General features: G+C 47.3%; 1 protein-coding gene across 2 annotated transcripts in view; it reads left to right on the top strand.

Moving 5' to 3' along the window:
* Fli1 (Fli-1 proto-oncogene, ETS transcription factor) overlaps nt 1-21,534 on the top strand; it is a 119,334-nt gene that overhangs the window by 21,662 nt on the left and 76,138 nt on the right. Inside the window, exon 1 of one of the 2 annotated variants that reach the window (XM_076575949.1) lies at nt 4,314-4,333. The exons of the other annotated variant lie outside the window; for it this stretch is intronic. The gene's annotated coding sequence lies outside the window, so the exon portion shown is untranslated. Of the gene's footprint in view, nt 1-4,313; nt 4,334-21,534 lie in introns of those variants that run through there. 2 annotated transcript variants of the gene reach the window in all.

Raw genomic sequence — 21,534 nt, 5'->3', positions numbered from 1 at the left:
GTGGGAGTTTATTTTTGCAATTCCTCTGGCCTTCTGGTGTTTCCACATTCCTTCACCCCTTTTCCTAACTGTATTGCTCTCCTGGTGTTTAAAGTAAGGAGGAAAAACTATTTTCCTAACTGTTCAAGTAGAAAATGACTTACACTAAAAGTAGTGAACTCCACTGAGAAGGACTGGAGTTGAGTTGTGACATTGGCCGAAAGGTTGCTGTGGAAGCCTTGTGAGTGCCAGGCCCCCGGTCATGGTTTATGAACAGTATCTTAAGCAATCTCGAGGGTCTCTTTACCTCCCCTCTCCCCCATCCCACCGCCTTCTGCTGCCTGGTCTAGCGAGAAAACAGCACTTCTGCCTCCTTGCTGGGGAAACAATAGGTTTGGCCGGTGCCACTTTCATTTCCCCACTAGGGAATCTGAGAGATGACCTGATTGAATTCCACCCGTAAAGGTCATGCTTTGACTTCAAGGCTGGGGGCACAAAGTGAAGAAAACATTTTGCACTGATATCCCATGTGTCCTGAGCACACCGGGGCCTCCCCTGGCTGCGCTGTGGTCTGCTGATAAGGACAGCGCGGATGGCAAGTGGCACATTTCCAGGACAAAGGAAACTCTCCAGTTTATTGTTAAAAAGAACCCACTGTCCACACGGGCGGGCGCAGGGCTGGGGAATAAGCTCTGGAGGAGAGACAAGGCAAGGTTGGCTGGGGGTAGAGTGGGACAAGAAAGGACCAGCAGACTGCTTGGGAATGCCATCTGGGGAGCATTTGCATGGTTGGGAGGTAGAAAAAGGTCACTGTAGTTGATGGTGTACGGAGGGCTTGAGAGGCAGTCTGTTAGAAATGGAGGCTCATACTTGGTCGACCAGCAAACCTGATTGGCACAATGCAGCCCATTTAGGACTCAGAGCAAAAGCTCCGGGAGAAGTTGATCTGGTTTTGACTTTAAATTCAGGACCTCTTCTCGCCCCGCCCCCTCCAAGCCAAAAATGTCAGAAAGGGCCTGGTTTCCCTTTATGGAGTGCAAAATAAACAGATCCTCAGCGGCAGGAGAGGGGCCCATTTCCCCAGCCCATCATGCCAGAGCTGGAGGTGGGGGGCATGGGGAGCAGCAGTTCATCTTCTGTCTGGTTAGGATTTGGCATTGATGTTCATTTTCTCCAACCTCTGTTTTCTAGAAGCCCGCCTGTGCGGAAGCACGGGAATAAGGGAGATCTTGGGCCTTTCTTGCCAGACTTCAAAGGGTGTGGAGTTTTCAGTCTTGAGAGTTTAGGAAGGCAATTCCAGGACTAAGCGCTGAAGGGTGGGGGTTGAACCCACCCTCTGGGCCAGGATGGCAAACTCCAGCCTCCCAGCTCAGCTCTCCCAGCCCAGGAGGATGTCCAGCCCTGGGCATCTCTGGGTCAGCTGTGGTTAGCCTGGCCACAGGGCCCTGCATTCCTTCTGGTCTTAGCTGGGTTTGGGGTGGGTGTGACCAAGGGTTTACTCTGGAGAAAACGGAGACAAAGCGTCTAAATTGGGCAGGATCTTGAATCTAATGACTTGTTTACCATCGCGTGTGCTTTTTCCAGGGCAGGGAGGAGAAAGAGGACAGGGTGAGGGCTCGCTGTGGGCATAGGCTCACTGTGGGCACGGCCACACTGTTGTTTTTCATTCTGAAGGGGTAGGACAGGCAGCTCCAGTGCGGCAGCTAGGCACCCTTCTGGAAGGCATCGGCCAAGCAAAGAGGTGCACTGTGTAATTTTCCAAGGTGGGAAGAAGCATCGAGGCTTCTGCTTCTATCCATGGCTTGGCTTCCGGGAAGCAAACAGCTCCTCACGGAAGGCCCAGTTCTACCACATGAAAGGCCCTGTTTCCTCCCACTTCAGCTTCGAGCCACCCAAGAGACTAGCCTCTTCACCCCTGCTCCAAGTGTACCCCAAACCCAAAGACCCAGTCAGGAATGAACACCTGTGCTGTGGCTAAGGAACAGGTCCCTGGACCTGGAAATGGTCAGAAGAGGGTCCGGCAGATCAACGGTAGTCTGGTTCCCCTGACCCCAACCCCTAGTTACCAATTTCTTTTTTTTTTTTACTTAGTGTTTGCTAAGTGAAAAACACTCTAAAAAAGTGTACCTCACAGTTAGGGAACTTGTTCTTCCTAACTCGGGAAGTTCTCTTAGGTTTCTTAGGTATGTAACTTCCAGGACACTTAGATTAAAGCCACTGGAGTTTACCCCCAAGGGAAGAGTGAGGCAGGGGAGAGCAATGGGCGATGCTGGGCAGCTGAGGAAGATTCCTTTTGCTTCTTCAGCTGGTCTTTGAGGGGCTTCTTACCATGATTGCTTTCTGATGCTGAAGCTGGGGCTTGGAGAGGTTAAATGTTTGACTCAAGGCCTTTCAGCTGCTATCTGTGTCATGTCCCATCCCCTCTGCCCTCCATCTGAACAGGTTGACAAAGTGAGACAGCAGTAACCCTTGTGGGCCTCACCTCCTCAAGCTGACAAGAGGGTGCCCTAGGATGCGGTCTATTGCCTCTCCTGAGTGGTTTCAACTGGGTGTGGCTGATTAGAAATTGAGCTTCAAAAGAATGAGGTCTAGCTCATGAGTAGAGGAGCCCAGCTGCACCTGCTTGTTGTCCAAAAGTCCTCCAGATGTTCCTATAGACTTCTAAAGTGGTGCTGGGGTTTCAAGAGCAGTGTACATGGGAGCCTTGGGGTCTCCTTGCCTGGGAGACCTCTCAGACAAGTTCCCCAGAAAACTGTATTTGCAATGGAGAAAGATCCAGTTAAACATTGCACCAGCCACAGTGAAATACATAAACCCTAAATAGCTAACGTGTACTTTGAGAGTTCTGTCGTGTCTATGGATGCATCTAGATGCTGAGATGCTGTGACTGGACAAGGGAGGCCACCTGATGGGATTGACTTGCGTCGCTATTCTAGCTCCTACCATGCATGGATTGTGCAGCCTAAGCAGATACTTCAACTTCCACAGTTGCTCAAGCCGTGGGCAAGGAGGTGCAGAAATTATTCTCTAGACTATTCCGAGGCAGCCACAAAAGCTGACATCTCCAGCCCACTGGAATACCATGTCCTTCCCTTTCCCTCTGCTGCTAGAATATGACTAGCGGGAAGACCAGGTCTGTGCGGGAAGAAGGGGGTGGCAGGATTCCCACTCATTTCCTGCACCTGGAGGCAAGAACAGAGGCCATTCTTCTGATGACTTATTGTTTAGCGCTTTTGTTTGCTTTGTTTTGCCCTTCTGAAAAGAAACTTCCATATTTTTCAGATTTGCATTGTTTCTCTCTCGGTTGTTAGTCCAGCTCACTACCTTGCAACCGGCCACTAGCTGGGTGCATGTCAGTGAATGGCAACAGACCGTATTTATTTATCCATACCCAGCTCCTCCGTAGCGGAGACTCAGAGCGGAGCAGCTGAGGGTAGACTCAGTGGAAAATCCAGAAGCGCAGATGTGGATCCAAATCGGGCTGAAAAACCTCATGAGATCAGGCTTTCTTGAACTTCCTGCTTTTAGCTTAACCAGTGTGTTCAACATAAACGAACTTTCGGTATTTTGAAACTTCCGTTTCTGATCGCAGAACCTGGAAGTAGAGAGCTGTTGAGAACATTTCCACAAATTTTGTCATGGTTATTCTGGAAACCGAGTTGAACCCAGTAATTATGGCGCTTTTGAGCTCACTACTACCACAGCAGCCTGCCGGCGTTGCTGGTGTAGGGAGAATGGTTCTCTGCTTTGAAGAGGCTGGGCTTGGAGACCTTCGGGACAGCGTTGAGATGCTGTCACTTCTAGCATGTGACTTAATATCTCAGAGTGTTGGTTCTTCATCAGTTAGGGGAAGAACATATCCTGGCTCATGGCATTATAAAGACCAAGTGTTGTGTGTGCTTTATTTTCTCATGTATGTGCATATGTACATATGTGCAAGTATACACACACTTCTATACATGCTATTATATGTGCATATATTAAATATTTGTTAGTTTATCTGTAGCTTGAATATGTTCCCTTAGGAATCACTGGCTGCCAGTCTCTGATACTGTGGCCTTTAGAAGCTGCTGAAATCTAAACGGTGGTATGTGGTATGGCCTCCCTCTGTACTGCGTGACAATCAAGGCCTACATAAACTTTGCTGAATCACATCTGCACTGGCCTTTGTTCCTGGGGAATAACGCTGGGCTGACAGGAGAGCTGGAAAGCCAGGTGCTTTAACAGAGTCCCAACAGTCACCATCTGAAATGAGCAAGAGCTTCGAGGAGCGAGGAAGAGGGAAGAGGCCAAGGCAGACCCAGGGAAAGAAGGTGAAATTTCCTCAGCTCAAGCTGCTCAGAACAGTCCTTAAGTAAGTTCACTCTGGGTATGCTGGGCCCAGAGTGTCTTGGCTTACTTAAAAACAAATAAACCAACCCATTAATTGTGTTGTTTATTTTAAAGAAGTTTTTAAAAAATAATTACTTCCAAAATACAATCTCGATGATTGCATAAAATGTTGTCTACAATTTGAAAAGCAAACAAAACCACAGCAGAAAAATGTAAAAAAAAAAAAAAAACAGATAACAATCTATTAATATTTTGGTGTATTTCCTTCCTATCTCCTTAATGCAAATATATACATACATGTCTAATTTTAATATATTCAGAACCAACTACTTTGAAATCTCATGTTTTCTTATTATTAAATTATGGACATTTTTCCTGTATCACTGTATATTATACCATGTCACTACATCTGATAGTTTTACCCTTAAACTATTAAGTTCATAGATAAAAGTTCTGAGGTTTTGTTTTGTTTTTCTTTTGTATTGCCTGGGGAACCCAGGCCTTTTGCATACTAGGCAATCACTCCATGAGAAGCTACATTTCAGTGGACTTTTGAGTGGCATGTGTTGTCTCGGCTATTCTGGCTTCTGGGCCTAAGACAGTATGGTGCAACTAAGCTAGGCATCTCGACATTTTGTTTTAATATTCAGTGTCGGCTCTAAAAACCAGTCTGGTGAACTGCCGAAAAGGTAATGTTATAGAAGTCACAAAGTCCCCCTTGAGTCATAAAACCAGAAACCCTGGAAGAGGCAGACTGGGCCTTAGTTCACCTCCTTGTGCCTCTTAATGCAGCCCAGATGGAAGCTGGGCTGAGGGCAGATTGCAGGCCAGTCTGCTGCACTTGATCTGATAGCATAAAGACCCAGCATCTCTAAACCGCCTGCTACCAGGAGGCCTCTTCGCACAGGCTGGTTGATCAACACAAGCCTACGGAGAGCAACTCCTAACTGCAGAAGACTTGATCTTTGCTTGTCCTTGTCAGGCTCACAATCCATGCACAGCGACTCCTGCAAAACTCTCATCTCAGGGCTGCTGTCCGCTGCTCTTCTGCCCCTCCCACCAGCCGGGTCAGCAGGCTCCTTGTCAGAGAGAGGCCAGGCCTCTCTGCCTTCTCTGTGTGTGGCAAGGCTTGGAAGGTAGCTTTCTGAGGGCTCTTTGTCTCGTGAACCGGCCAGCAAGACCTCTGTGCAGCCCCCTCAGGTTCCCCAGCCCTTCCCCCTCCACCAGGGAAGGCAGCCCCAAATTCTCTTCCAGCCTGGTCTAACCTGCAGTGCCCAACTACCCCAGAGAGTCTGGAACAGCTCCTACCAACCCCTGCAGAACCTGGATTCCCGGTGAACCAGGTCCGAGGTTGCGCATAGAATTCTCTGAGAGTTCCTTAAGGCTGACAATGCTTTGTGCTTACCCTGCAGGAAGGCTGATGAGCCCGGGGGGACTCTGAAGCTGCCCTTCTTGCCATCCTCTGCTCTATCCTTTACCTCTTCATCAGGGCTTCCATTCATTCCCCTGATTCTCACTCAGGGCTGCCTGTTCTTCACTCTGTACTAGAACATGAGGATGGAATGGAGGCTAAGACAGACACGGTTTACATTTCTGCTTCCGTGGGAGATAAAAAGAATGAAGAGAAGAGCAACTCAGAATGGAAGAATCTATAATGGTTCATAGGGGAAATGCCTGCCAAGTTATCAAAGACGCTTGACACCCTTTGCTTTATGTCTCAGATTACTACCAGAAAGGTTCAGGCCGGTGGTTCAGCTGCCAAGCTGGAGTGAGAGCCACTCCATATAACAAGATCAGTTATGGGCGGCCGAGCATGCCTGGCCCCAGTACTCAGCTCCCTAGACTCTTGTGGTCAGGGAGTTCCTAAAGGAACTCAGACCTTTTGGGGCTGGGATCTGTTTACTCTCAGCACACTGGGATTTCCTGTTTCTAAGAAAATGGGGTTAGATGCTCAGCTGCATTAACCAAACATGTTGATGGAAATGAATCTGAAACTCGCAGGCCCCTGGCTCTCTGGAAGCTTGTGTTTGGGAAGAAGGGCATTTGGGTGACTTTCTTTTCAAATAAGTGTGTGAGTGTGTGTGTGTGTGTGTGTGTGTGTGTGTGTGTGTGTGTGTGTGTGTCTGTCTGTCTGTCTGTCTGTATGTATGTATGTATCTGGGTGAGTGTTGGCAAGGCCAGAAGAGGGTGACAGATCCTCTGGATCTGGAGTTACAAACAGTTGTGACCACTTGATGTGGATGCTAGACTAGAACTTGGTCCTCGGGAAGATACACACATGCTCTTAACTGATGAGCCATCTCTCTTACTCCCATTTGGGTGACTTTCTAAATGTTGAACTTTAAACCAGTTGGCTCAAGCCAAACATTACCCACTGAAGGGCCCATCATCTGTCTTTGCCTTCCTGTCTCAGGAATAGGTCCCCCGAAGTGATGAAAGCCCTACTAAGGGGGTGTAGAGTCAGAGTCCCTATCCTATTGTGCTTGACGTAGATATGCCAGGTATAATAAGATGCCCTGAAAGACCCATTGCCCAGAATCCATCACCAGCTCCCATCTGCCTGAAACCACACCATGGGCTCCTTCCTTTGAGCATGGAGGAGACTCAAGTTATCCCTGGCAGAACTGCATGATATTTGACAGACGGCATTATGACATTTAATATCTGATCTTCACCTAGCAAGGCTCTGTGGCACATGTTGGCATGGTAAGGAAGAGCAGAGGAGGAAAACACGGAGGAAGATGCTGACCTGGTCAAAGAGTGTGCCTCCGAGACATCTGAGCTAGAGAAGGGGAAGGGGCAAGAAAGAGGTGCTCAGGTGGGCAGCCGGACAGTATGGTGACCTCATACCAAAGATACCTCGCTCACACAGCAGGGCTTATACAGCCAGGATGCCAGCAAACTCCAAGGGGAGCTGGTTGCTTAGATTCTAGGGAATATAGCTCTGCCTTCCAAAGAGAAATTGGCCATTTTTTTTAGCAGTTTTTGAGCCAAGAGATTTGCATGGCTTCCACAGGGAAGTGTAACTCTGTGGTCAAAAATGTGTAAATTATCAGATATATACTTCATAACAAGAATTGTAGGGGCTGGGAAACATCTCAGCAGTTAAGTGGGTTTGTTGCTCTTGCAGAGGACCTGGTTTCAGTTTGCAGCACCTTCATGGTGGCTTACATCCATCTGCAACTCCAGTTCCAGGAAGTCGAACACCCTCTTCTGACCTCCCCAGGCACCAGGCACATATGGGGTGTACATACCTACATGCAGGCAAAACACGCATACACATAAGAATAAATAAACAGATCCATAAAAGAATTTTTTAGAAAGCATTGTAATCTTTGAGATTGTAACTTTTATTGCTAGCAGAGGAGCTACATGTCAGCTGAGGGACAGGTCGCTAGGAAAAACCCATAGCTGGAGGATGAGGGCTGAATGGCTCCATGCAGAAAGGCAGTCATAGGGATGTCTAACACAATCACTGACTTTGTATTCTTCTTCCATACAAACCACTAGAAACCATGGAGAGGAGAGATTTCTGAAGAATCAGGAGGAAACTATCCATGTCTTAGTCTAGGTTGCTATAACAAAGCATCCTAGATCGAGTGGCTTAGAAACAATGAACATTGTTTCTCCCAGTTCTGGAGGCTGGGAGTCTACAATCAGGGTGCCAGCAGTGTCAGGTTCTGGGGAAACCCACCTCCCCCTGACTGTAGACTACTGGTGCCCCTGTACCTTCGCATAATGCAAATAAGGCACACTACCTAAGATTCCTTTTAGCCCTCATTCTGTTAATGAGGGTCTTCTTCCCACCAAATAATCCTTTCAAAATCTCCCCTCCTAATACCGTAACATCGAGGGTTAGGATTTAGCATAAATTTGGAGGGGGACACAAACATTTAGTCCAGACCACCAAGGCATCTGTCTACAAATCCAAAATCACAGTAGAACGGTGGGAAAGAACAGAGCAAGTGAGGCTCGGGAAGTGAAATCAGGGCCACTGAAAATAATTCAGAAGGAAAGGAAAATCCCCAAAGGCTTCGATTCGTGTTAGAGGGCTTTGTGGAGGAGGGCACAGGCGCCAGCCACATCTGCAGGTCATGAACTGAGGCCTTTGCCAACCTGGCTGCCCAGGAACAGGAATGTATGGAACACGGGGTAGAGACCTTTCAGAAATGGAAAAAATTTTAAATGCTTTCCTGGTGCCATAAATATGCTGTGCCATAGGAGGTGGCCATGTGGTCCAGAGTGGGAAAGAAAGTTCAGACATTCCCTTCTTGAGACCTGGAATAGGTAGCAGAGTGCATCCTTCAGTACTTTCGTCATTAAATGTTGATGGAGGCCCTGCTATTTCTAGGAAGTGGGCAACACTGGCAATGTCAGTTGAGCGTGAGTCTTTCTCCTGGCCTTTGACGGATTCGATTCTTGCAGAAAATGGGCAACGGTCACGCTGAGAACAGCAAGTGTGTTCATAGTAGTGTGGGGAAGCGTCACAAGAGGCCATCAAAGGAATGGATGCCTATCCAGGGAGGGGCCGGGGGTGAGGATCGTCTCCAGAAGAAGCACCCATGGAACTGGTGTTGTAAATGACCTAGGATGTGCGGGACAGTCGGCACGAAGGAGAGGAATCAGCAAATATGGAAGCAGGAACAAGGGAAGGGCAGTCCATGTCAGTGAGAGTGACCTAAGTATGGAACACTTGGTGGGGAGGTGGGGTAATAGGTTGTGGCCTGACCCCGAAGAGCCTTTGGCATAGGCCATAGAGAATTTGCATCTCTGATGTGTGACAGGAAAATTAGTGTGTGTTTTGATAATAGGAAACCAACCTCATGTGTGTTTTGATAATAGGAAACCAACCTCATGTTCAGTTCAGATAAATAAGCACCGAAGGGCACCTACTGTGTACAGAGCATTCACTGTGTCAGGTAACTATGAGGTTGGAGCACACAAAGAAAAACCTATCTCAAGCCCTCAGGGGCCTCCAGTAAACTTGGGAGAGATGGGTGGTGAGTAATGGGGATTGGAATGGGGGTGGTGATTCTAGGGGACACACAAGGGAAGTAGAGATGGTTTGGCTCCACCCACCCTCGCAGGCCCAATTGGAGGGCCCACCTTCTCTGTTCTCCTTTCCTTTCCCTGGAAACATCACCAATCTCATCAACGGCAAAGTGCTGTTTCCAGGTACAGACAACTATGGGTTCAAGTCAGAATGCCAGAAAATAAATCCACACCAATGCCACCCTGCATATGCCTCCGGTGTGATACCAGGCTCCAGCTCTGAGTGTTCTCATGGCTCATGTAAAAACTACAATGAATAGCCACAAATGTAGGCAACGTGGGAGGGGGAGGGGAGACCTGAATACGAATCGGGTCTTTTTTTCTGGATTCGGTTTGTTTCTGGTTTCTGTTCTTACCTCAAGTCTGTGTTCAGCTAACTACTCATGGTTGTATATGCAAATGACTCACTAGTCAGGCTCCAACAGGATCTCTGTGTCATGCGCAAAATCAGTCAGGGTCTTCCGGGGGCACCCCTTCCCTTCTCCTGTCCCATGAACACACACGTGGCTTATACCCTCCCATACACACACATCCGATGGGACCTGGAAGCTGTGGGACACTTCAGATCAGAAAGGAAGGACCTGGCTTTTTATATATCACCTGTTACCTTCAGGCAGCTACTTAGGCAAGTGAAACTCCATTTATTGAAGACACCCTGATCTTAAGTGTGCTCAGGAGCCTCTCACCATCTGAGGCCTGGCAGAGAGGTAGGGCACCATCATCAAGTGTGGCATCTCACCTTCCCGAGCTAGGCTGCTGCAGAGACCTTCGGGATGAAAGAAATGCTGCTTAGAAAGACGTCTTATCATCCCCATTATTCGTTCACTCTTTCTCTCTTCCCCTCCCTCCTTCTCTCTCTTTGACTGAATTGCCTCAGGGCTGGTGGTTTCAAAACTAGCAGCTGCAAACTTATGAAGGAAAAAACCTGAAACCACAAACTCTGTCTTGTGAAAACCGTGTGCCAGTCTAAAAGTGGCAGTCCACATGGCGGGGAGGGGAGCCTGCTAACGTTCAGGACATAGAAGGAGGCAACGTGGTCTCTAAGTTGGCTCTTTAGGTGGAGAGGAATTATTCCACAGTCTAGGCATGGGTAAGTAGGGTACCCAGGGCAAGGCCGGGAAGAGGAGGAGGAGGTCTGGCCAGGAGATTAGACTCTTAGTGGTGCCTCTGGCACAGGCTGAGCCCCCTGAAACAGTTGGCTCCTCCGATGCAAAACAAAACAGCTGTAACTATCACATTGCTGCTGGCTTCACCCAGAAGATCGGGAGGAAGCCTGGCCTCCCCACCTAAATCACCTGGGGCTTCTGAACCATGCCCGATGGAGATAACTGCCACCTCACTCCTGGGTCAGACCTCTCCTCTCCCCCACCAACCCCCACTGTACTCACCTACACATTTATCCTTCTAAAACACCTTCAATTAGACTTAAAGGAGTCTCCCCAGACCCCACCCCAAACTGCCACCCCATCATGCATTTCAACTCACAAATCAGTCCGAGGGAGCAGGGAGCAGGAAATGCATTGGAGAAGACCCTCTTAGAAAGAACAGATCTTACGTGTACCCAAAGTGGACCAAAGAAGTCCTGGGGGTTTTCTTCTAATATGAAGGCTGGAGATGCCTGGGCCTGGGCCATTTTTCCTTCTGTTTACTCTTTGTGCTAGGAGCATCTTTAGCAAGAACAAAACAGATATTTGAGTCATCTAAGCAGGTCAAGAGCTCCCCTGCTCTGAATAGGAAGCCTACAGACAGATACAGCCCTAGTCAGTCAGGTGACTTTGTACACAGATCTTGCAAGACTTTAGTAGGAGGTACAGATTAAGGAAGATCAAAATGCACTCCAACGGTAAAAACCAGACAAAAGCAATCTGGCGTGAATTTGTATTTAAGTATTAGGATAAAAGCAAAGTGAGTGAATTGATCAACCCTGGGTGGGGTTAATGAGAGAAAGCTTCAAGGAGGAAGTAAGTTCTGAGTAGAGGTTGAAGGAGGGGAGGGACCTTGGCTAGGGCAGAGGGAAGAGGAAGTGTGCACTGTGGGGGAGGTGGGATGTCTTTGGGAAGGGTGCTGTGGCTACACGGTAGCCCTGGGAGCTGTGCCCCACCGGACAGTCCTGTTCAGCATTAGTACCAACGGGCTGGGGTAGATTTTCAAGCGAGCGTCTTGTTCCATATTGACAGCAGAAGGATGGTTCGGGGGCAAGACCACAGGCTTTGGACAGAGCACACCCTAGAGTGAGTCATGTCCAAGTTCATCTCTGAGCTGTGCCACTTATAATCTGGTCAACCTCACAGGCCTTACCTCCCTGAACTGTAAAATGAGGAAATTATTTCATAACACCCTGGTGAGGATGTAATTGGAGGAGATAACTGATGCAAAGCATTTAGTTCCTTGCCTGACGAAGAGCGGCTCTTGAATGTGTGGTGGCTGGGATGATAGATCTTATAGGTCAGAGACTAGACAGACAGCTTCAGGCCCTCAAAAGGAAGAGTGTGTGGCTCCGGCAAGCCTAGATATTGAGTTCAGCACATCAGTTCCCATCTCAATGTGTTCCTACGATGAAGTCCGCAAAGATCTGCACACAGCTCAAAGGCTGGGTCTAACTCATGTTCGTCTCTAGAGGTAAATATCAGCCTCAGAGGCTAGCCTGCTCCCGACTGAGCCCATGCTACCTAGGTTCAGAGAATGGCCCCACACTGGGCGTAATTAACAAGAAGCAGGAATTTCCAGCCACAGGTGCTTATAAACGCTTACCGGCCCACTGTCTGGATTGGTGTAATGTTCACCTATTTCCATGGTGCAAATGGTTCCTCTGTGGCTGATGTCAGGCTACTGGTATGCTGTCCTTTGGTGTGGAGCTGTGAAGAGATGCTCTCTGGGTTCTCTTGGCTCGCACGCACCCCTGCATCGCACCCCTGCACCGAGTGGTTCCTATCCCTGAAGCTGGCTGCGGCTCACCCCAGCGCAGGTTGGGCTCCTACTCTCTCAACCCAGGCTTCCTTGGCTTTGTTAGTGTAGCAGGACAAGGAGGAGAAGGGGGAAGGGAGGTGAGGCATTCCTACTTTCTCCTCTGTCCTGTGCCGGGCAGAAGTAAAGCTTCCCTCCCAGGACCTACTTCCTCTCGGTCCAGTTCCAGACTGATGAGCAAGTTCATTTTCCTTATGAGCTAAAACAAAACAAGACAAAACAAAAAGTGGTACTCGAATAAGCCCTCCGCAGAGCTCAGTTTGAAGAAGAAGAAGGGCAGGCCGGAATGAGGGCGATGGAATCTTAGGGTTTACCAACACCCTTCTCCACATACATAGCGTTGCTCCTCTCCCACTTGCCCCTGCAAAGGAGGCAGCTATGACTCAGCCCCACCTGGGCACAGGTGAGATGTCCAGGCATCCCACTTCCTACTTCCCTTTACTGCTATAGCAGAAAGAGTACGGCTTCAATTCAATTCAATTCAATTACAACTCTTCATTCAGTTATGGAAGAGTGGAATGCCGGAGGTCTTAGCAGTCTTCTGTGCTCCCTTCCTGTACAGGTGAAGGTGTCGGGGCCAGAGGGCAAGATGAGATGACTCTGCTCTCTCTCTCTCTCTCTCTCTCTCTCTCTCTCTCTCTCTCTCTCTCTCTCTCTCTCTCTCTCTCCTGCTGCTGCTGCTGCTGTGCAGTGCTCTGGGTGTTCACACTGACATTTTGCTCACATTGTTTCTTCTGTAACTGCTGTGGCTTCTGTGGGAATAAAGGCCTCCCCACCCCCAGCATGTACTGCACCTCCTCTTTCTTGTTCAGAGTCCTGGGCACACTGGTGGACCAGCTGACGATCCAGTTCTGCTCCAGCTCAGCAGTAAAGGAAGTGATAGGAAAAGCAGAGTTGGGGTAAACACCCAGGCAGTTCTGTGCTGGGATATCTTCCTTCAAGCACGGGAGAGCAAGTGTCCTCACTGACCCTTTACACCAACAGGCGTCACCAGCTTTACCAAGTTAGCTGCATGGCCTACCTTATGACAGGGATATGACAAGCCACACAAACAGACCACCTTCTGTTAGTCCCCTAATGGTCACCCAGAGCTTGCCTGCTGGAGTAGCTGGCCACCAAGCCCCAGGGATAAAGGAAATGCTAGGAACCTACAACTTCCCACAACCTCTTCTCCAACCACCAGAGAACACACCCTTCAGCATCATGGACTTCCCTTAGTGCTTGAGAGCCCCTGGGGGTCCATGCATGAGGACACGGCTGCCTGTGAACCTCCGGGTTCATGGACAGTGGACAGGAGCTCTGCTAAATCCTACTAGACAGTAGAATGAGTCTCCTCCACAGGGAAGCTTATCTGCCAGTACATTAGGACCCCGACCCAGCTCTGCCAAGACACCGTTGTACTCTACAGTTCAAAGAAAGAAAAAAATAAAAAGGTAGGAGAGAGGTTGACTAAACTAAGGACCGGGAAGGAGCTTGTTCTATGTATAAACAATGAGCCCATGTTCCTGGCAGGTCAGGTGTCCCAATCTGCCTCCCAGGTGGCAGGGACGAACTGCTGGCTGCGCTCCTCTCATAGCCCTGAGTTCAGGAACAGGATTTCCTCTGCACATTGTCAGAGAACAGATAAAATCTTAATCTCAGGCACACACAGCCGCAGGCCTTGGGCCTTGCCACTGTGTGCTCAACTTACAGAAATAAGACTGAACAATGACTTAGGAGTCAGTACATGAGTGGGAGTGGGGGAGAAAAAGATCAGGGTGGAGGCCAATGCAAGGTGTGGGCTTCCCGTGGAAGATGCAAGGCCATCCAGAGTTCCAAAATGGGGCCAGAAAAACCTGGGTCTCCATTTACTGCCTTTGGCTTTCTTGTACCAAGTATAAGGTGCACTGGATAGAAGTCTTTATCTAGTATCCCTTTTGTTTTCGTTTTCTTTGTACATGTGTATCTGTGTGGTGTTTGCACATGTGTGCAGGTGCTAACCAGAGGTTAGCATCTGGAATCTTACCTGTGTCATCCTCCACCTCAGTTTTTTAGACACGCTTTCTCATTGAACCTGGAGCTTGGCTATAGTGTACCTGGCTACCCAGAGCCACAGATCTGCCTGATTCGACACAGGCGACCACTGCCACTCCTGGCTTTCACATGGGTACCAGGGTTTGAATTCAGTCCTCATATTTACAAAGGAAGCACTTTATCCTCTGAGCCATCTGCCTCCTACCACCACCCCACCCTGTTTCTTAAAGTGTTCAAACAGAGACATTCAGCTTTTCAAAATGGGTTCTTGGGAAGCATTTGGCATTGGACGGCAGAACTTAGAAGGTAGGAAATGTTTCAATCTTGTTCTCCAGGATGTTTGTGCTAAGAGCTTGCCTGTTTTTCCAAAATGCATCCTATGTCTTTTCAGAGTAGGAAAAGGAAAGAATTTTAGAAGCCCCATTTATTAATTGGAGCAGTATCAGAGAGTACTCTGCACAGAATTTCACCAACCTAACACCTAGCCAAAGGAATCCGCCAACCAAGTTAGCATGAGAAATTTTAGGGTGCATACAAGTTGAAATCCAGACGCATTCTCCACAGGACCCCTTCATCTCTAACTCCAACACAATGAACACACAGTGAGTACATGCTGTGTGGACACTGCGCTGCCTAATGGTCTCTGCTCACAGTCTCTCACTTCATCCTCACAATCCCATAGTCCTGGGAAAAAGCAAATCTCAGAGGATTCTTAAGTTGTCTGGTTGCCCAGTATGCATGTAGTGCAGACCAAATCTTGGATGTCCACCTACATGGGCACCATTCCTAAGACTTGTTTCTGAGCTTATTGAGTAGAGTGGAGGGCTGGATAAAGATCAAACCAGCTTAGCTGAAGCCATGTGCCAATATAGAGGACACACATCAGACTGGAGGGTGCTGACGGAGTCATTGGCTTCCACAGCGGCAAAGAGGGGATCTGCCCTTGAGACAGATCTGACTGAGAGGACACAGGTTTTCCTTTCCTTCTGGTGGTGCCCTTGAGAACAAAGGAAGTGTAAGGTTCTGGGCCACTGAGGTCTCAATTCCCATGGATTTTCTGTTACCTCTGTCTATGATAGGATCTTGGATCAGCCAGACCAAGGGTTGTATAGCAGATACACCATGAAGGGGTGCATAAATAATTTGTCAGGGGAATGCAGCAGGGAAAAGTAAAATCTAATTAATGCTTTGGGTGTGTGTGGGGGGACTCAGTTTGTGGAATGAATGGTTTTTCCAGGTGTGCTGTGTTGAGAGGCTCATCCTGCCTTTTTGTATTGCTGTTCCCTTCCCCTGTGAACCTCTGCTGAGTGTATCCAGAAATCCCTTGCAGACGAAAGTTCACAAGTCCTGTCACATGAAAACGAAGAAGCCAAGGGGGTGCAGTGACCCTCTTCCTTCTTGAGGGGTGGAATTCATTTTACAAGTGTTTCTGGGGAATGAGGTCTTTGTGGGGGGTGGGAGGAGGATGCCATGTCCTTTCCAATGTAAGACGTGCATCATAATCTGTGCAAAACAGCACCTTTGGATAAACACAATGTGGCTATATATACCCCTGGCCATTTCCTGTTGCTCTTGCAGCTTGTGCAGGCTTGAAGGTAGGGTTAGACTGTGACCATAAGCCACATGGTGACATGCACATTAGCCCGTGCCCTCTGCTTCCTGTATTGCACACAACTGATGCTTGTGCTTCCCTGGAGGGGAGGGAGTCCTGAGAGCTAGTTGTGAGGGTCGCAAGTGTGTCAACCCCTTCCCTGGGCACAAATTGCCTGGCTGCAGATAGATATGGAAGGGGGCCAGCATGCGCGCCTCAACAGTCTGCTTGTGTAAAGTTTCCGCCACAAAACAAAAGGTCAAGTAGGAAAGTGTAGTTAACAAAGCGAACAGTTGTCTTTATTTTGTATTAAAAGGGCAGGCTCAAGAGACAGCTCCCACAATGAATTTATGTGAAAAATCGCTTGGTAAAACTGAAGTTCACAGACATGTGCTAGAAACCCATCATGCTAGAAATAGCAACTGTGTTGTTTTTTTTTTTTTTTTACTTCAGTATCTCCTCTCATCTTGGGATTTCAAAATGTTTCAGTAGACATCTCACAGTATAATTTTGGAGTAGAAAAGGGTAGGTGGCAAGTGGGACTTCCACTTACTGAACAGTGACATAGAGACACTAACTAATACAGGGGCCTGTCCAGAAGCCAAGCAATGAGATGAAGACAGTCAGCTCCAGGCCCTCCTTTCTCCTTCTCAGCCAGCCACGTGCACAGTATTCCCAACCTCCCCTCTTTCTCACTTAGAAGATCTGAGATGTCAGGTAGAAGAATACGGACATTTGTTTTTCTCCAACACTGAGCATCGAACTCAGGGCCTTGAGTAGCCTAGGCAAGCACTCTACCACTGAGCTTTATGCCCAACCAGAACCATGCATTCTGAACAAGCTTTTCAGGAAATCCTGATGCCCAAACAGAATCATTGTCTCCATCATGTCAACTCATTTTTCAGTCAGGAAAGTGCTTGCCTCGCAAGCACAAGGGCTTGGGATCCATATCCATAACTGTCACAAAGAAGTCAAGTATGGTGGCATGTGAGTGTGATACAAGTATGGTGGCATGTGAGTGTCAGCGAGGCAGAGACAGATAAATGTCTGGGACCTACAAGATGAGAGACCCTGTCTCAAGAATGTGGACAGCACCTGAGGATTGATAACATAAACACTGTGTGATTCACCCATAGGATAAAGAGCTACAGAGTGCTGACTATTGGCTAGGTATGATCCCAGGAATGGTTCTGCCTTCATAGAGTTCAATCTAATGAGAGAGAGACACAGAAATACATATTTCTAAATGTGATATGCATTAGGAAGTCCAAGAAGGAGCAGCAGGCTGGGTGTAATTTGGGTTGGAGGTTTCAGAAAAGTCCCTCTGAAGACGAGACATTCACACATAGATGTTTTAGATGAAGGGAGGACCATGCTTCATCGCTTCCAACACATAACCAGAGCAAGTTATGATTCTAAGAATCGATTAACCAGAAAAAAGGAAAATCCAGTGATCTCCTGGGTTTGTGATGCCGGTTTGGCAGACCACACTTCCTATTCCTAATAGTTAGACAGATTTAGGACAAGCAAAGAGATTAAAAATGAGACCTGGGCAGGTAGAGTTCATTAATGACTTGTCACGATGGTTTCTGAGAAACTGTGGTGTTGCTTCCAAATGTGACTGAGGACATTTGAAAGACTTTTATGAAAAGGGGGCTTCTGTGGATTCTATCGAAGAAGAGCTCTCTTTACGTTGGCCTTTATAGAATGCATGACTAGGCTAATGCGTGTGTTGTTATTGCTCAAAGAGAAGACAGGTGACCACATGGTCAGCAGCATCTTCCGAATCGGTTTGATCGCTTTTCCCACTGAGCTCTACCACTTACCCAGTAGCTCTGAAGCTTCCACCTGCACAACCCATTTGGGAGCAAAAAGGTTTGATTCTTCTTCTCCTGGACCCAAGTGTCTAAGTCACTCAATCTGTAATAGTCCAGAATTTTGCATTTGAAGACAATACCTTAAGTGACTTGGATGCTGTCAGCCTAGGGAACAGGCTTTGGGATGCTGGTGGGACAATGGTGACACATGTTGTCTCAGTAGTTCTGTATGGTTCTATCATTTGAGGGGCTTTGTTGTTTTGGGGCTTTCTCTCGTTCCTTTAATTTTTGTTATCCTGACTGAACATGGCCAAGTTATTGATCCAGACTAGATGAAGAATCATGGTAATAATAATCAGTGATTCAGATCTGAATTTATTGGGTGTCACAAGGCAAACTACAAAGATAACCTTTGGATATAACGGGAAGATCGTGGTGGTATAAGATGCTATGCATTGAAAATCCCCAGAGTTATGCAAATCCAAGATCAATAGGCTTTTTGTCTGATGCCCTTATCTATGTTTGTCTAAATTTCTTTTGTCCACCTCCTTTTCTTTCAAAGGGAAGGGAAGAAAGGTGCCCAGAAAAACATTCAAGATCTCTCCTCTCTCTCTCTCTCTCTCTCTCTCTCTCTCTCTCTCTCTCTCTCTCTCTCTCTCTCTCTGTGTGTGTGTGTTCATATACCTCCCTGTCCCTCTCTTTCTCATCGTGATCTATCATCAGACTGAACAAAGGCTAAAAATAAAATGGCTCTTTCCAGAGACTAGTCAGCTCCCACATGCTTCTTCTATCTGGCCTGCCATCAGCACACTGAGAAGGGTGACAGAGCACATGACAGTGACTGGGGTTGGCTGCTTGAGATGCAAGAAGCTTTTCAAAGTACACCAAAAACACCTCTGCAGCCACACATGGAGAAAACTCTTAAAACCATTGCCAGAGATTTGACTTGGTTTAAAGACAGTCATACGGCCAAGGATGGCTGAGGTAGAAGAAAGACAGAACAAGATAACTGTGAGAAGAGCCGTGTTATGCTGCACATTAAAGAGCCCTGCCTCAGAGGAAGAGCATCTAGCCAAGTGATTAGAATTGGTCCGGCTTGTGCAGATGCAAGGACCCTGGTTAGAGCAAAAGGCGTGACTTCGGTTGAATATTGTGCACAATTAAATCTGCTTAAGAGTGCCGGAAGGTTTTGATGGAGCCAGGATGAGGAGCAGGGCTGGATCATTTCTTCAAAGATAGCTGCAAATGAGATGCGCTCTTCCTTGTGACCTAGGCTGCCGACACCATGTTTTGCTTGGTTTGCACCAATGCCCTGGCTTGTGGTCACTTGCTCTTGGTGGCCAGTTTCATTTCCTGGTTTTGAGAAAATGGCAGTGAGGCCCATTGCTTTGGCACGCTGTCACTGAAGGAAGTGTGCAGTTTGAAAATGTCAAAGCCAGCAGGCTCATGTCCACTGCATGCCATCAATCAGCAAAAGTCTCTGGACCCCTAATGAGCCCGCTACAAGTTCAAACAGCAAGTAACAGGAAGATAAAGATCTTGCCTTAAAACTGCCTACCCTAACCAAAGTGGTAAGATCAAAAGAGAAAGAAAAGTAACAACCATGTGAAAGCGTTACTGTATTCGTGGCCTCTGGTGGACCAAGAATGCATCGAATGTCTGGCCCTCATGGAAAAAGGCTGATATATGGAGTCCAGAGAGCTATAGTTCTCCTATTCCATTACCAGCTCTTGACCTTGAATGAGATCCTTAGCCTGTCAGAAACTTTGTTTCTTCACTGGCAAGTAGGGGCGGGGAATATACCTATCCACATCTCTGGTTTACTAGAGTGGTTATATTTATAGGTGCAGGAGGCTCCTATTAAGGTCAGTCTTGAAGAATGAAGTAGCTCACCGATTTCACTTGTTTTCTGCTATCAGAGCAGGGTAGAAAGAAGTAAATATAGAGACTACATCTTCTGCCGTTGCCATTAAAAGAGAGAGAGGCTGAGACCACAAGCAGGAGTCACACAGGCCAGACTCATTCTGGTTCCTCCCTGGGTAGCTAACTTCCTCTACAGTGACACACAGGTAATGGTGACTAGCCTTAGCATTGAAAGATTCAAGGTGAACACATCAGTTTAAAGACGGGAGACATTTGAGAAAGCACTAGACTTCCTGGGATAGCATTCAGCTCAAATTTTTAGAAAGCGGACTCTCAACTCAGAAGAGATTTGAGACTGTGGAGTTTGTGGAATTTCTTAAAGGTTCATTCAGCTCAATGTTAGAGAAATAGTCATCACAATTAACTAGGTTGCCGGGCAGCTTGGCAAGAAGGCAAACACACAAGGAAACTTTAATACTCTTTGTGACCTGGACTCCTGGTGGCTAAATGACTAGGGTGAGCATTTAGAGAGGGTGTGTATTTTTTTTTTTTTATAAATCCCCCAGATCTTTTTGATGCTTCTTTCACCTTAGACAGCAAGCCCTCTGGGATGTTCAAATTTCTGAGACAAAATTGTCTTAAGAATGAGAAGTTTTTCACATGACCCTTCAAGAGTCTCAGGCTCTGGGAAGTAGTTTCATTTGATTTTGAAGGAGGACGAGGGCAAACTTGAAGCATGCACCTGGAATTTGGAGTGGTTGGTCCTGTATCCTGATGCTCAACGCTCCTTGTGAGATCCAGATATCAAATGTGGCCAGAGGTTCCCTGAACATCATCACTGAGGCTGGCTGTCCAGGGTGGCAGTGAGTCTTTCCTGTTTAAACTTTTCACCTAACCCCACTAAACAGGAAATGCAAGCTACTAGAGCAGAACACACAACCACTCCCTGGGTCCCCAGCTCCCTGCCCCACATAGTCAGGCACATTGTATTTTGTTTTTCTTTCTGATGAGTTGTACATGCTCATTGAAAAATACACGTGGTAGTCAGAACTCATTAGAAATAGAGCCTGCAGTAATCCTTGCTCTGGAACCTTGCACAGCTTCTCCTGGATGGGAAATGTGTACTAGTGAGCTGCAGCTTTGAGTGCTAGTAGGAGCAATGTGGCTTTGGGATGCCTAGAGGTCATAAACAAAAAGTGTACGACAGTGGGCTTCTTACACCTGCGATTGTACCTGGGGACTTGATAGCCCAAGTCAGTGTTTGTCACTTGGGCAACACTGGTTGAGAATATAGGAACTTGGAAAGATTTCTGGACTCATACCCAGTGCAGACTTGCCAGACACATGCCAAGGATAGATAAAAATGTTCCCAATTGAAAAAAAAAAAAGAATCTCAAACCAGAAATAGCTACAGGATGCTGGTAAACTCTGTTGTTTATTAGCTTCCCAGGGCAAGTACTCTGTACATGTTGTTTATGTGATAGATCAATGGGAAACTGGGTCTCAGATGCTAGAAGGGTAGATGGCTGTTGTCTTGTCTGTGTGCATACTTTCTGTTATAAGAACATTTGCATAAGTTGAATATTTATAGCACAGTTTTTTGGTAGCTTTCAAAATACACTGTTATTTGTATCTGTGTTTGCAAGTGGGGGCTCATAAACAAGAGGACTCCCCATCCCTCTACACTCCCCTGCAGCTAGTGCCCCAAAGGAAGCATACTTACCAAGCCCAGGACAAGGCTATCTTCCTATCTAGACAGTCTCCAAAAGTCTAGGTTTATGTAAGTAGAGGAGGCTGGTTACCTTTTGAAACTCAAGAGACATATTTTTGCATTAGATTTAATTCTTAAGGGGACTTGATCTCATAAAATCCCTTTCCAAACTGAGTTTGTTGTATCCACAAAGCTACTCAGAGATGGTGGTA

This window comes from Peromyscus maniculatus, chromosome 7 (genome assembly GCF_049852395.1).
Source record: "Peromyscus maniculatus bairdii isolate BWxNUB_F1_BW_parent chromosome 7, HU_Pman_BW_mat_3.1, whole genome shotgun sequence".
Taxonomy (NCBI): Eukaryota; Metazoa; Chordata; class Mammalia; order Rodentia; family Cricetidae; genus Peromyscus; species Peromyscus maniculatus.
The sequence above is the reverse complement of the archived record's forward strand: the minus strand, read 5'-3'. Positions and strand labels throughout refer to the sequence as shown.